The sequence below is a fragment of the Carettochelys insculpta genome, chromosome 5 (genome assembly GCF_033958435.1).
Source record: "Carettochelys insculpta isolate YL-2023 chromosome 5, ASM3395843v1, whole genome shotgun sequence".
Lineage (NCBI taxonomy): Eukaryota > Metazoa > Chordata > Testudines > Carettochelyidae > Carettochelys > Carettochelys insculpta.
In genome coordinates, this window is record NC_134141.1 from 60,719,621 (window position 1) to 60,735,805 (window position 16,185).

A 16,185-nucleotide genomic window follows, 5' to 3' on the forward strand; every position below is an offset into this window, starting at 1 on the left:
ACTCGCGCTGGTCCTGTCCACCTGATCAGCGCTTACGCCCCAACCCTGTACGCCGCACCAGAAGTAAAAGACAAGTTCTATGACATGCTTAGTGCTGCCATAGCGCAAATACCTGCTTGCAAACAACTGTACATTCTGGGTGACTTCAATGCGAGAGTTGGAGCCAATCGTGACTTGTGGCCTTCCTGCTTAGGCCACTTCGGTGTGGGGAAAAATGAACGAAAATGGTCAGCGTCTTCTCAAACTTTGCACATACTGCAATCTGCATCACAAACACATTTTTCCAAACCAAGCCACAGCACAGAGTGTCATGGAGACACCCACACTCAAAACACTGGCATCAACTAGACGTGGTCATCGCTAGACGTGATAACCTCAAAAACATCTTTCCGACACGCAGCTATCATAGTGCTGACTGTGATACAGATCACTCGCTAGTTTGCTCCAAACTCAAGGTGATGCCCAAGAAGCTGCACCTCTCTAAACCAACTGGAAGGCCCTGCATCGATGCCAGAAAGACGGCTAACTCAGAGAGCTGAAAAGTTGAGAGCGACCCTCGAGGAGAATCTGCGCAGCAACCCTGGGGGTGCCGATGTGACATCCAGATGGCAGCATCTGAGGGATACAATTTACAACACGGCCTTGTTGGTGTTTGGAAGAAGAGCTAGAAACACAAATGACTGGTTCGAAGCTAACTCCGATGAGATGATTCCAGCCATCGAAAAAAACACACTGCGTTCCTAGAGTACAAACGTTCGCCGAGCCAGAATACCCTGCAAGTGCTCAGAGCAGCCAGAAAAACAGTACAGCAGACGGCCAGGCACTGTGCCAACGAATACTGGCTCAAGCTACGCAGCAGCATCCAGACCAGTGCTGACTCTGGTAACCTCAGGGGAATGTACGAGAGCATCAAGAAGGTATTAGGACCCACCCAGAACAAGATGGCACCTCTGAAATCCAAATCTGGTGAAGTCATCACTGACAAAGCCAAACAGATGAAGCGCTGGGTCGAGCACTACTCCGAGCTGTACTCACACGAGAACATTGTGGTCGACTCAGCCCTCGATGCTGTCAAACTCCTACCAGTAATGGACGAACTGGACCAGGAACCAACTGTGGATGAACTGAAGAAAGCCATTGACAACATTGCAGTAGGAAAGGCCCCAGGCCAGGATGGTATACCACCAGACGTAATCAAGTGTGCCAGAGACACTCTTCTGGAACCCCTACATGAGCTACTGTGCCTGTGCTGGAGAGAGGGAGAGGTTCCACAGGATATACGCGATGCTAACATTGTAACCTTGTATAAGAACAAAGGAGACAGAAGCGACTGCAACAATTACCGTGGAATCTCCCTCCTAAGCATCACTGGTAAACTGTTCACTCGTGTCATCCTCGGCAGACGCCAGAAGATTGCTGAGAGGGTGTATCCTGAATCACAGTGCAGATTCCGCGCAGAGAGATCTACCGTCGACATGGTCTTCTCTCTGAGGCAGCTGCAGGAGAAATGCAGGGAGCAGAGGAAGCCACTCTATATTGCCTTCATCGACCTAACCAATGCCTTTGACTTGGTCAGCGGGGTGGACTGTTCAAACTGCTCCACAAGATAGGTTGTCCACCACGGTTACTCAAGATGATCCAGTCTGTCCACGAAGACATGAGAAGAACCGTCCAATACGATGGCATATTATCGGATGCTTTCAGCATCGGGAGCGGCATCAAACAAGGCTGCGTCCTTGCTCCGACATTGTTTGGGATCTTCTTCGCACTCCTTCTTAAACACACCTTTGGATCTTCAACAGAGGGTGTCTTTTGCACACAAGATCTGACGGGAAACTGTTTAATCTTGCAAGGCTGAAAGCTAAATCTAAGGTGCAGGAAGTCCTCATCAGAGACATGCTGTTTGCAGATGATGCTGCTGTCATGTCACACACAGAAGACCAGCTTCAGAAGCTGCTGGATCGGTTCTCCAAAGCATGCAAGGACTTTGGGCTCTCCATCAGCCTAAAGAAGACAAACGTACTTGCTCAGGATGTTGCTGATTCTCCATCAATCAGCATTGACAACTATATGTTAGAGGTCGTCCACGAGTTCGTTTACCTCGGGTCCCACCATCACTGACACCCTGTCCTTGGAGACTGAGCTAAATAGGAGGATTGGTAAAGCAGCCACAACTCTGTCCAGACTCAGCGAGAGAGTGTGGAATAACAACAAGCTGTACACTCACACCAAAAGGCAAGTCTACAGAGCCTGCATCCTCAGCACCCTCCTTTACGGCAGTGAGTCTTGGACCCTGTACGCCCGCCAGGAAAAGAGGCTGAACGTCTTCCACTTGCGCTGCCTCAGGCGCATCCTTGGAATATCGTGGAAGGACAGAGTGTCCAACACTACCGTCCTTGAGCAAGCTGGAATCCCAACTTTGCACACTCTCCTCAGGCAGCGGCGGCTCCGCTAGCTTGGCCACGTCCGCAGGATGAATGATGGAAGGATCCCAAAAGACATTCCGTATGGTGAGCTAGCCTCTGGCAAAAGACCTCCCGGACACCCCCGGCTGCGCTACAAAGATGTTTGCAAGAGAGACCTCAGGGAAGTAGACATCAAGCCAGACAGCTGGGAGGAGCTGGCAAACAATCGCAGCAGATGGAGGCAGGAACTGTACAAGGGCCTTCAGAAGGGTGAGTTGAGGATCAGACAGCTAGCAAAGGAGAAGCGAACCCACAGAAAGCACAGCAAGGACCTGCCAGACACCCATTACATATGCAACAGATGCAGCAAGGACTGTCACTCTCGTGTGGGTCTTCACAGTTACAGCCGACACGGCAAATGAGGATGCTAAACGGAACTACGAAGGGCATGTTCCATAGTCTACGTAGACTGAAGGATGCTACTATGTACTATGATAGGTCCTGCTGTGGGGACAGGGGACTGCACTCAACCTCTCCAGGTCCCTTCCAGTTAAAAAATGGTGTTTTCCAGTACACTACAAAAAAAAATTATCTAAAGCAACTAAAGTGTCACTTCCATTAAAATCTAAAACCAGAAACATAAATACATGTTATTTCAAAACCAGTTATGGGATTACTCTGAAGCAATTATAACCTTGAACAGCCACTAGAGGGTACTTGAAGACAAAAAGATGTGTAGACTTTTGAAGTGATTTTAATGCCATTTTTGCCTGTTTAAACACATGTGACTTAGGTTGTTCTTAAACTTGTGGCTCCTACAGGGTGATGTGTTTGGCTAAGCAATAAACCACTACTGTTACTGTCTTAATATTATTTTTAGACTGACCGTCCATTAATTAAACTACTGGTGTGTGGTGGATGAGGACATTTGGAATGACTACAAGAAGCACAACAGAAGAGTACAGAAACGAGGTGAAAAAGCCAAAAGACCTCTTATCCGTTCCCCTGCCGTTTCAGGATGGTTCCTTTTGCTACACTTTGGCTGTGTCTACATGCGCACAAATCTTCAAAATAGCCGTATGTCAAAGATTACTAATGAGGTGCTGAACTGAATAGTCAGCGCCTCATTAACATTAGGACACTTCTGGCTGTGGCGCTTCGAAAGCGCAGAGCTCAGTGCGACTACACGGGGGTCCTTTTCGAAAGGACCCGCCCCTTTTGAAATCGCCTTATTCCGATCAGTGATCGGGATAAGGGAATTTTGAAAGGTGCGGGGTCCTTTCAAAAAGGACCCCCGTGTAGCCACGTGGAGCTGTGCTCTTCCCAAAGCAGCACTTTCGAAGTGCTGCAGCCAGAAGCGTCCTAATGCTAATGAGGCCCTGAATATTCAATTAAGCCCCTCATTAGTAATCTTCGAAATGGCCATTAGCATGGCTATTTCGAAGATTTGTGCCCATGTAGACACGCCCTTTGAGTGCATCTACACTAGGAACTGACTTTGAAGTTAAGGGCTACTTCAAAGCAACCTGAAGAGAGTCTACACGTTTTCCCTTACCTCGAAGTTTAACTTTTGAAGTAAGGGAGCTGAACTTCGAAGTCCTTCCTCCATTCCTGGGAATGGAGTAGTGCTGTACTTCAAAGTTGCTTACTTTGAAGTTGAGGGTCTATGCCCACCCTACTTTGAAGTTAAGCTTCGAAGTTATTTTTGTAGTGTAGACACACCATTCAGTTTTATCCTTTTGAGTTTTAAATGAAGTGGTGCTTCTTCTCTTGCTATCTGGAGAAAGAGAAAGGTGGGGGCTATGGCTATTTTATAGTGGTAGTAAATCTCGTTAGGTGTCTTTTTCCTTGCATTCAACATGCATATTAATTTTGCTTAGTTTTGACCTATTTCAAACTTAGAAGCATAAGGTTAGGAAGGACTTCAGGGAATCATCTGGTCTACCCCCAGTAAAGATGCAGCCACCTACATTTTATTTAGTTAGATTTAAAAAACGTGCTGTTCCTCAGGACTTTCATCCACACTAAATCATTCCCTATTGTTCTTGTATTTGCACTTTTATAGATACATTTTTTTTTTCTTTTCTTCCTTCACTTGTTAGCTAAGAAATGTTTAGTTCTTTCAGTATCTTAACTGCAAGAGTCTAGGGAGAGTCCTTAGTATACTGTGGTTCCTCTCTTTTGAAGTCATTTTTATTCTGTATTTCTGGTTCTGTGAGAGACTGCTAGTCCTTAGACTCCTTTAAAGGCTGTGCTTCATACATATTGCAATTATGTTTCAAGGGTGACAAAATACTTTCAAAATAATTATCAGCTGATTTTTACAGGCACCAGTGAGGCACACTTCACCTGACAAAACAAAAAAGCAGTCCAGTAGCACTTTAAAGACTAACAAAATAATTTATTAGGTGATATGCTTTTGTGGGACAGGCCCACTTCTTCAGACCATAGCCATACCAAAAATATTATCAAGGTGAGCACAATTTCCAGCATGAATCACATATATACAATACTAACCACACTTCCAGGTGAGACAGGGATTCTGTTCACAATTCTTATGGCAATAGCTGCGGTTGTTACCAGGAAAAACTAAAACTAGGCTGCATACATATTTGTAACCTGCTATAAATATTTTCTTGTGGGATGATATGTACTTTTGTGTTTTATATTTCCTCTCTTTTTTTTTTATTCTCTGCCTGTGAATGCTCTTCTACCTCTTGGTTCTCTGTTTCCAAGAAAATAATATCCAGTCACCTAGTCCTCTTCTCTCTTTGGCCCGTGGACATAAAATCTGGATTCCTTTTGTTCCCTTTGGTTCTTAACTTTCCTCAACTGCTAGTGGCTGGCAGTGCTAATCCACCATGGCGGGCAGGAGAATGCTTGTGGTTTGTTTATGAAGCAGTAGACTCAATTACAGTTGGAGAGGCCGGCTTCCTGTTTCCAGCTGCTTCTAGCAGTGACCAGATGATGAGCTTTCCAATGTCCACAATAAAGCACTCTGAAGACCACAAATGATCCATATGCCATCATTCAGGAGCCACTGTGGTGGCAATTCATCCCTAAAAGTGGACATTCTTTATCCGTGTCCGAAACAATTGGATAATTGTATACACTTCTGAAAGGTGAGTCACAAAAGGTGAGTGAATTAATGACTAGTAGGTAGAAAAATTCAAGTCAAAAGTGTGTAGTCTGTGGAATCTGGCAAGGGATGAAGCCCTACAGAAAATATATTTTAATTGATTTAGTCATAGTGGTGATGTGCATCTCAACTTGCAGATGAGCCCAAAATGAAGGAAGTGGTTAAGAAATAGGGGAGGTAGCCTTATGGCAGGATAATTTTGATTGATAAAGCATCTAGTCAACAAGTGAAATACCAAGTGTAAAGTAATGCACGTATAAAATAATCTTCCAGCTATGTATACTTTTAAAGGACACTGAGTTAATGCAGTACAACTGAAGAAACACATAGCTAAATTGAACAGAGTACAGTATAGGGCAGGGAGAGCAAACTTTTAACATCAGGCCCCACTTTTTGTCCCTGTAATTAGCAGGGCTGGCTTTCTCCCCGCCCCCCTTCCCCCCACCTGGTGAATGTAATCCAAAGTGATGGAAATTTCAGTTATGTTCATATGAAAAGAAAAAGCCCTCTTTGGCATGTATAAGAAGGTATGTCGAATATAAAACTTTATTAATCAGTTCAGGTTGAACCTCTCTAATCCAGCATTCTCAGTACATGACGGGTACCAGACAAGAGAATTTGACAGACCACAGTAGGTCAATATTGTCTTCCATCATTACCAACACTTCCACTGCTTACTGATTAGAGATGTTCAACCTGTATATAAATGAACATACCTACATAAAAACAGTAACATGTTTCAACGTTTTTAATGAGACAGATGAGCCTGAGACCCAGCAGCTGATTGTGCTGTACCCCGTTATGAAATCTCAGGCCCTGCTCCAAAGGGGTCCGCCCCCCACTGATGCACCCCAGTTGTAGGGCAAAAGGTGGTAAGGTGAATAAGAATAGAGAGAACATTTCTTATTGAATGTGATTCTTGAAAGGTGACCAACTGAAATATTTTAAACTAGTTAGGGTTTTTATTATAATATTAAATCAAGAAGATGGATGACTGGAACCATTGACATCATACTAAGAAAGAGTGACAGACCTAATTGGTGAGGGGAATTAAGGAAAGTCTTACACATTAGGGGCCAGTTCAAAAGCTCTTGATATCCTGCTTGATTATGCACTTTTTCTTGCTGTGGGTAATCAGCACTTGTGGGAGTATTCACCAGCATGGGTTAATTAAACTTGGGAATCCATTTGGGTTGTTGAATGGGCACAAAAAGATAAATATGATCAATATCTGAATATACATCAGTAAATCATTTGACTTCTAGAAATCTATGTATCTTCTGTCAATATAGTTACTATATCAATAGTTAACCTCCATCAATTAAACTCATAAAATAGTTTAACAAGACCTACTTTACATAACACCTTGATTGTACCAATTTTGCTAAGATTCATTTTTTTCCAACTGCGTACTGTATCAACTGTTATCTGTGGTGATACAGCCTCTCAAAATACAAGTTTATTTAATGCGTGGAAGGAAATACATAGTCGTGTGACTGCTAGAGTAATTTTTGGGCATTATGGCATTTCTGTGCTGTTCAATGTACATGGATCAAAAAGTTCTAAGAGGTATATAGGAATTACTTTTCAAATTTTGGCTAAAAAAATCAGAAAAACCAACAATTTGGAAACTGATGTGAGTTTACTGTGTTGAGCTGAACATTTTTAAATCTACAGAACTGTATAAACTGCATTCAAGCATTAGAATTGGCTGAAAAGCTGTCAGAGTAATCAACACTAATTCTTGACAAGATCTTACAAAATGGGAAGTTCTGGAGACGGGGAAAAAAGGTAATATTTTTTCAATATTTAGAAAGGCTAATTATGAGCTAAGTAGCTTGACATCAATCCAAGGCAAAATCATACAAAGGCTGATATGGGATTCAGATGATAAAAAAAAGGAATTGTAGTGACTAATACAATAGATGTATTTTTATGTGAAGTAGGTCTTGCGTAACTCTTATGAGATGAGAAGTTTAATTGATGGAGGTTAACTATTCATATAGTAACTAAACTAACATAGTGTACATAGATTTCCGTATGTCAACTGACTTAGTACCTCATGTATATTCTCTTAGTAATAAATACTACTATACAAAATCCATGTATCATATTAATGGATTAAAAACTTGATATTTGCTAGATATCAAAAAGTAACTGTAAATTGGCTTCATCCAAGGAGGTGTTTCTAGCGAGGTGCTCCAGGAATGCATTCTTAGCCTAATGCTATCAGTTATCAGTAAGAATATAATACTGAATTGCTGGTATAATTTTGAGGTCTTGCAAACTGGTGAATTGGTAAATAATTACTGCTCAGTTCTACAGAGCAATCAGGATTGTTTGGTAAACTAGGTTCACTTGAACCTTGTACAACAGCGTGTATTTGTTTGCAGTTTTTATGCAGATAAAAGGGAGCCAAAGGTCTATAAGGCCATTCATACCATTAAAAACAAAGGATGAAGGTCTCACAGAATGGGCAACTGTAATTTGGAAAGCAATAATTCAGAAAAAATGTAAGATACTTGGACACAGTAAGCAATCAACTAATCATAACCTGTCAATGAAATGTGGTGACTAATAGATACCCTTGGATGTATAAGCAGAGGAATATAGGGGAGACATAAAGAAGAGATGGTATTATCATTGTGTGCAACATTACTGAGACAGTTACTGGAATACTGTTTTCAGTTGTGACATCAATATTTCAAAAATACAAATTTGAACAGAATTCAGAAAAGAGCTCTACATGATCTGGAAAACCTGCCTCCCAGTAAGAAGAAATTTTATTTAGTTTATTCAAGAGAAGGAGAAGCAGTGGCTTGATTGTTGTCCACCTGGTGAAAAATATGATAAAAGAAGGTTCTTCAATCTTGTCTGGCAGGCTAAAATGGCTATAAAGTGAAATGAGACAAATTCATACTAAAAATAAGCCATGAGGGTAATTAGTCATTGGAACAAATTGTCTAGGCAAGTGAATGTCTTTCTAAAAGGTGCTTCAACTCAACTAGAAGTTAAGGACTTGATGTAGAATTACGGGGTGAATTACAGATGAAATGTATTATGCAGGAAGACAAGATTATCATAATAGTTCCTTTTGATCTTAAAAACTATGAAAAGTTTAAAAGATTAAGTGTCAATAGTGTCAAATCAAATTTGACTTTTTGTTTCCTAGTCAACTTGCTTGTTGCTTTAAATTATAATTCTGACTATGGAAGTTTTACAGCAGCAGGATAATCATGTTCATGCTCTATTGTGACAGTCTCTGTACTATTTCCCTTCCCCTGCTTGTCACTTCTTACCAAATAGTATTTGATAAAGCCGTCTGTGCGGGCCGTGTCAGAAGGGAAAACCATTCTGGGCTCCCTGGCACCATCCCTGCTGGCACCAACCAAGCAGGCGCATTCTGTGCCGAAGCAAAAGGACAAGGCGTCGGCAGCATTGGCACCAGCAGCACCGTTGAGCTTACCAACAGCTAAGGCATGACTGACTACTCCAGCATCTACGCCTCCGTCTGTGCCCACACAGAAGCAGCACCATTCGCGTTTCTCACAACTAGGGACTTTGCAAAAGACCAGGGCTGATAACCCCTCCACTCTCGGGCACCTGGGGACTGGGCACAGCATTGCCACAAACCTGATGCATCTACCACACCTTCTGCACCACAGAAATCAGTAGCGAGGAGCCGAATGCCGACATTGGCACTGACTGAACAACAGCCCGGCATGGCACCATCTCGTCGGCACAGTCGTTGCCAAGGTCCAGCTTCACCATGTCTCTCAGGTTGTTCAGCATTGTCCTTCACCTCTCACGCTAGGTCTCTAACACCGAGTGCCTGATCTGACAGTGCCAGCGTGTTCTCCCAATATTCCAGCCCAGTACACCCTTCGTAGAATGCCCCACCTGTACTGGCTGCTATGCAATACCATCCACCACCACCTCTGTGGTTTGCCTACCAGCAACCAGAGCAGCAGTGGTCTTCTTGGCACGAAGCATCATGGCACCGACATACCCAGTTGACCTTGTCAACCATATCTGAACCATGCCCACCCTCATCACAGCTGTCCATGGCACTGTTCCCACTGTTGGAGAATCCCAGCACCAAGGAATCTCTATCTGAAGGGGAAGAAGGCTCCCTCCTGCATTCATCGTCTTCCTTGCCAGATGATGCTCGATTGATCCAGGACATTTTTCACCAAATGGCACAGTCACTGGAAAAGGACACGCAGAAAGTTCTGGTGAAACAATACAGGTTCCTGCACATGGTACAGTGTCAGTCATCCTCTAGGGTGGCATTGCCCATGGATGAGGCTATCATGGACCCAACCACAGCCCTGTGGCACACCCTGGTGTCTATTGCCTCTACTAGTAAGTGGGCCGATAAATACCTCATAGCATCCAAGGACAGTGTATTTCTGTTCACCCATCCACGCCCCTACTTGCTAGTGATAGGTGAGATCCACAACAAGACCTGGTCTTTCCATTCCACACCACAAGACAAAAACAGCAAAAAATGGGATCTCAAGGGTCAAAAGGTTTATTCCTCTGGCACCCGTCTCCTTCATGCCACTAACTACACAGCCATGTTGATGGATTATGATTTTCAGAACTATTCCAAGCTTCAGGAGCTGGTTCCAGCATTACCTGAACATCATCAGACAACATCCAGTATTATCAAAGAGGGCCACTCCAATGCTAGCACAGCTGTGCAGTTGGCCATGGGTATAGCGGACACAGTGGCACGTGTCACTACATCAGCGGTTGTTATGCGCTGTGCTTCATGGCTCATCCCCTGAGGGGTGCCTAAGGAGCTACAAAGGAAGGTCAAAGGTCTACCATTTGACTGCCAACATCATTTTGCAGAAAGTACACATGACATCCTCCACTTGATGAAAGACTTCAGAATGACTTTATGCACCCTTGGGATGCATACACCCTCAGTTAAGCACGCTCACTATTCCCCATACCAGTGCCCCTCAGGACCAGTTCCAGAAGTCCCACCAGCAACCCCAATTCGATCAGCATCAAAGGCACAAACTGCAGCACCGATGCTCTGGCAGGCCGCGTCAAAGCCAACAACCCTCGGCACCTCACCCTCAATCTTCCAAACAGCAGCTTTGAGGGTGTGGTCCAGAATCTGATCCAATGTTCCCAACAGGGCATCACACAGCTATTTTTGTCACCATCTTCACCCTTTGCTGCATCAGTGGGAGGCCATCACTACAGAATTGTGCTGGAACTGGTGGCACAAGGATACTCCATCCCCTTCACTTCTATGCCCCCTACACGCCCCCCTAACCCCTTCCTCTTCAGGGACTCCTCTCATGAGAATCTCTTCAACCAGGAGGTCCAGCACCTCCTCTGTTTGGGGGCGGTTGAGTCTGTCCCTGAGGAATTCTGGGGCAGTGGGCATTACTCCACTTACTTTCTCACCCAGAAGAAGAGCTGTGGACGAAAACCCATTTTAGACTTCAAACACCTCAACAAGTATGTTCTTTACAGATGTTTCAGGATGGTGACCCTTGCTACTATTATTCTGGCTCTGGAAAAGAATGACTGGCTCTCAGCTGTCAGCCTACAGGATGCACACTTCCATATTGTCATCCATCTGGCTCATAGATGCTTCTTTTGCTTTGTGGTTGGAAGTTCTCACTACCAATATCAGGTCCTCCCATTTTGGTCTTTCCATGCCACCATGAGGGTTTTCCAAAACCCTGGTGGTGGTGGCTGCTCATCTTTGTTGTCAGGGCGGGTCATTATTTTCCCATACCTAGATGACTGCCTCATAAAGGCACTGTCGCTCCTCAAGGTGGCAACACATGGTGCATGTCACCATGCATCTCCTGGTCAGCCTGGGCTTCCTTAACAACTATGCAAAATCTACGATCCATCCTACTCAGGCTCTGGAGTCCAGAGAAACACATGTAGACACTGCCACCAGGATGGCTACCCTGCCTCTCTAAAGGTTTCACACCCTGTGCAATCTCATTGAGGCAGTGCATCTGTTGTCCAACGCTTAAGTGTACACCTGCTTAGCACTGCTGGGCCATATGACCACCACCACTCAGGTGGTCAAGGTAACCAGGCTCCACATGCACTGTCTCCAGTCCTGGCTGGCCTCCTGTTATGCTCTGGCCAGAGATCCACTCTCCAAGACAGTAGCCACCCCTCCATGGGTCCTCGCTTCTCTTCAATAGTGGACGTGCCTGGGCAACATTCTCACCACCATGCCTTTTCATCAACTGCCACCGTTGGTCACTCTCACCACAGATGCGTCTCTCCTTGGTTGGTGAGCGCACCTTGGTCATCACACGGTGCAGGGCAGGTGGTGGTTCACCAAACAAACCCTTCACATCAGCCTGTTGGAACTCTGAGTGGTCCTCTACAGCTGCAAACATTTTCAGTGGCTCCTGACCAGCAGGTCATGCGGTATCCTTAACAACAACACCACTTGCATGTATTACATCAACCACCAAAGGGAGTTCATTCACTGTCTCTCACTGCAGTAGCCATAAGGCTGTGGACATGGTGCTTTCAACATTGGGTCAATCCTGTAGCTATGTATTTTCCCGGGGTTCCCAACGTGATGGCTGATACTCTCAGTCACTTGTGCACTGACCATTACAAATGGGAAATCAACACGGTTGCCCTCAACTAGGTGTCCCAACTGTGGGGCTACCCTCACAGATCTGCTTGCCACCATGGCCAACAGAAAATGTCCCTCCATTGGGGATGCCCCTGCTGTACACCTTCCCTCCCATTCCACTAATTCACAAGATGCTACTTAAGGTCAGACAAGACAGAGTGCTCGTCATCCTAGTAGCCCCGGCCTAGTCCAGAGAAACTTGATATCCTTACCTCATTCAGATGTCAATAGCAGATTATCTGTTTCTTCCTCACTGCGACCTTCTGTCTCAGGACTTCGGCCGCACTCTGCATCCCGGTCCCCACAAACTGCATCTCCACACTTGGCTTCTTCATGGCTCCACAATGCCGAAACGACATGGTCTGAGGAAGTAAAGAGAATCCTCATCAACAGCTGGCAGGAGTCTACACGCAAGTCTTACCTTCTATAAATGGCAGCAGTTTTCTCACTGGATGGATTCCCATCTTTCCACCCTCCTCATACTGAGCCTCTGCCTATCTTTCTGGATTACCTACTTCACCTGCGTGAGTCGGACCGTAGTCTCAGCACAGTCCAGGTACATCCCCGGCAATAGTGGCATTTCACCAACCCAAAGAGGGGTTTCATTCTTAACCCTGTCACCAAACGATTTTTAACAGGCCTTCAAAATATCTTTCCATCAGTCCATCCCCCATTCCCTATTTGGGACCTTAACCACCTCATGAAGCCACGCTTTGAGCCCTTGGCAACATGCTCCTGGCTTCACCTGTCTATGAAGGTCTTGTTCCTCATGGAGATCATGTCAGCCAGGCACGTCAGAGAGCCAGCCACCCTAAAGGCTGAGCCTCCCTACACAATTTTTTTTTTTTTTTTTTTTTACCAAAGATAGAATTACCTTGCAACCTCATCGCAAGTGTCTACCCAAGGTTCCCTCGCCATTTCACATTAATGAACCGATTCAATTACCTACTTTTTTTCCCAAAGCCACGCTACAACCCAGTGCAAGCAGCGTGGTGCATGTTAGATGTCCTCCAGGCGCTGGCCTTCTACATAGACCATACAAAGCCATGGTTCAAGTTTCCCCAGCTTTTCCTATCATTCACGGAGTGGTCCAAAAGCTTGCCTGTCTCACTCCATGACTTTCCAAGTGGGTTTCCTTCTTTCTCCCCACCATTAGGCACTTCATCATAGGGAGCTGCCAGGTGCCATCACAGCCCACTCAAGTTTGGCTGTGTCTTCCACTAGTGTTTTCCTCAAGAATGTACCCCTTATGGACATTTGTAAGGCAGCCTCATGGTCTTCCAGTAACAAGTTTGCTCAGCACTATGCTTTTTTGTCTACCATCACATCTCCTATCCAAGTGGGCCAAGGTGTATTGTCTACTGTGGTAGTGACCAAGCTCCAAACCCACCTCCATTCTGCACTACTGCTTTATAGTGACCCAGAGTGGAGCATCCGTGGGGACACTACTCTAAGAAGAAGAGGAAGGTACTCACCTTGTACAGTAACGATGGTTCTTCGAGATGTGTTCCCCGTGGTTGCTCAACTTCCCCCGCTCCTTCCTCTGCTTTGGAGCATCCTGCTGTACTTGTCAGGTGGAGAAGGAATGGAAGAGCCTGCACTGTGCACACTCCAGAGAGCATGAGGAGGTGCTTCTGTGCGTACACAGTGTGGGAAACCATGGCTATGGATGAACCTCTGAGCGCCTGTACAAGGACGCACCAACAAGCAGAGTGGAACACCTATGGGGACATACCCATCAAAGAACCATGGTTACTGGACAAGGTGAGTAATTTTCTTTTCCATAACTATTTTTTTACATAAAAAAATAACTTGTACATTCAGATTTTTAGCTTAAATTTAAACTAGTATTTGAATTGAATTGCAAGCCAGGTAATTGTGACACTGTAATTGAATGAAACTGGAGTTGCTTCAATCTTCTTAATAGGGAGATGTAGAATAAACTGGTGTTAAGTGTTAATGTCAGCTCATTTACAATTTAAGCAAAGACATTCTCAGCCCTATTTAAAGTGTGATTCTAGTCTGAAAAATGACCCCAAACATTGGCTTAAAAAGATCCTCCCTGTACCGTCACTTCTCAGTTTTTCCTACCTGCCCAATTTTTTTTTTAATTAAATCTATTTGTTTCAGATCCCTAAATGGCCCCCTGAAGGTTTGAGGCCGCAGGCTTGGGTTTAGGAGGCCAATGCACAAACCACTGAGCTATCCCTTGCTGCAGGCTCTCTGTATGGACCTTCAGAAACCCAACCCCATGCCCATGTGGCAGACCCTACTTGAGTATCTGGGGGAGTGGATCCTGCAACTGGAGGCCACCTGCCATGGACTGGACACTGTTGCTACATAGCATCTGGACACCAGTGCAGACACATTGGACCACATCATCCTGGAGCACTGGAGGGATTAGCAATGGGTCTACAACTTCAGGGTGAAGAACGCCACCTTCCTTGAGCTCTGTGAATGTTGGTGGGGGGAGTGTCTTTCTCTTCTGCTAGATTAATTTTTAGGTATTACTCAAGAATAAACTGAAGGAAGAAAGGATGAGGGAGAAATTGAGGGAAGTGTGAATGGTGTATGGCTGGAGCTATTCTGTTTTTGTCTGATGAAATGACTAGTTATACCCAATGGAACAACTTCAACAAGAGAGGCAGTGAGACCTGCACCAGAACACCCAACAGCCAGGCTCCACTCTGTGTTCAAGTCCTTGCTCCCCACAGAGCAGAGTGGGGATTCAATCCCCCACCCTGTATCCCACATTAATACAAGAGGAACATGCTTACTAGATTGGGCCCTGAGGCAGGGGGAGCACATGATTTGTGAATCTCACCGAGGTTTGGGTGTGAGCTAGGTGCTGTGCTGCTGGACATCATCAAGTTAGGTGATTATGTATTGCCTAGCCACTGAAATTTTGGCACTTCTGGTATTTTAAGGGGAAAACATAACTGACACCTAAACATGCAGGCTCCTAAAGTCCCTTGGGGCCTGAGGGTTGGTTGTGTGAATGCCAAGGTTGGACTTAATAGGCTTTTGAAGCACTTATGCCTTGGGGTGCTGGAACAGTTTTTATAGATGAAAGCCATTGAACCAAACATCTACACAAAGATAGGTGTAGAACTACAAAAGGAGAAAGATTGGTTTAGGGAACCATCCTTAGTAATTCTGTGACAGAACCAGGAATAGAACCAAGTTTTTTTGACTAATGTGTGACATCAGATGTCATGGAATAGAATCACAGAATCCTAGGGCTGGAAGGGACCTCCAGAAGTCATCAAGTCCAGCGCCTTGCTAAAAGCAGGATCAACCTATCTAAATCATCCCAGCCAGGACTTTGTCAAGCCAGGACTTAAAAACCTCTAGGGATGGAGATTCCACCACCTTTCCTCCAGGTAATGCATTCCAGTGCTTCACCACCCTCCTAGTGAAATAGCTTTTTCTAATATCCAACCTACACCTCTCCCTCTATAACTTGAGACTATTGCTCTTTGTTCTCCTGTCCATCACCACTGAGAACGGTCTTTCTCATCCTCTTTACAGCACCACTTCAGGAAATTGAAGGCTGTTATTAAGTTGCCCCTCTCTCTTCTGCAAACTAAGAAGCCCAAATTCTTCAGTAGGTCATATGCTCCAGCCCCCTAATCATTTTCATTGCCCTCCACTGAACCCTCTCCAATGTATCCATGTCCTTGATATTTTGGGAGCCCCAGAACTGGACAAAAGACTCCAGATATGGCCTCACCAGTGTTGAAAAGAGGGAAATAACTTCTCTAGATCTGTTGGAAATGTTCCTCCTAACACACCCCAATATGCCATTAGACTTCTTAGCTACAAGGGTGCACTGTTGACTCATATCCAGCCTCTCATCCACTGTCATCCCCAGGTCTTTTTCTGCTGCACTGCTGTTTAGCTAGGCAGCACCAAGCCTGCTACAATGCTTGGAATTCTTCCATCCCAAGTGCAGGACTCTGCACTTGTCCTTGTTGAACCTCATCAGATTTCTTTTG

At 44.9% G+C, this 16,185-nt stretch overlaps 1 protein-coding gene across 1 annotated transcript in view; it reads left to right on the forward strand.

Moving 5' to 3' along the window:
• Nucleotides 1–16,185, forward strand: part of TMED7 (transmembrane p24 trafficking protein 7) — a 304,389-nt gene that overhangs the window by 200,171 nt on the left and 88,033 nt on the right. The window lies entirely within an intron of this gene.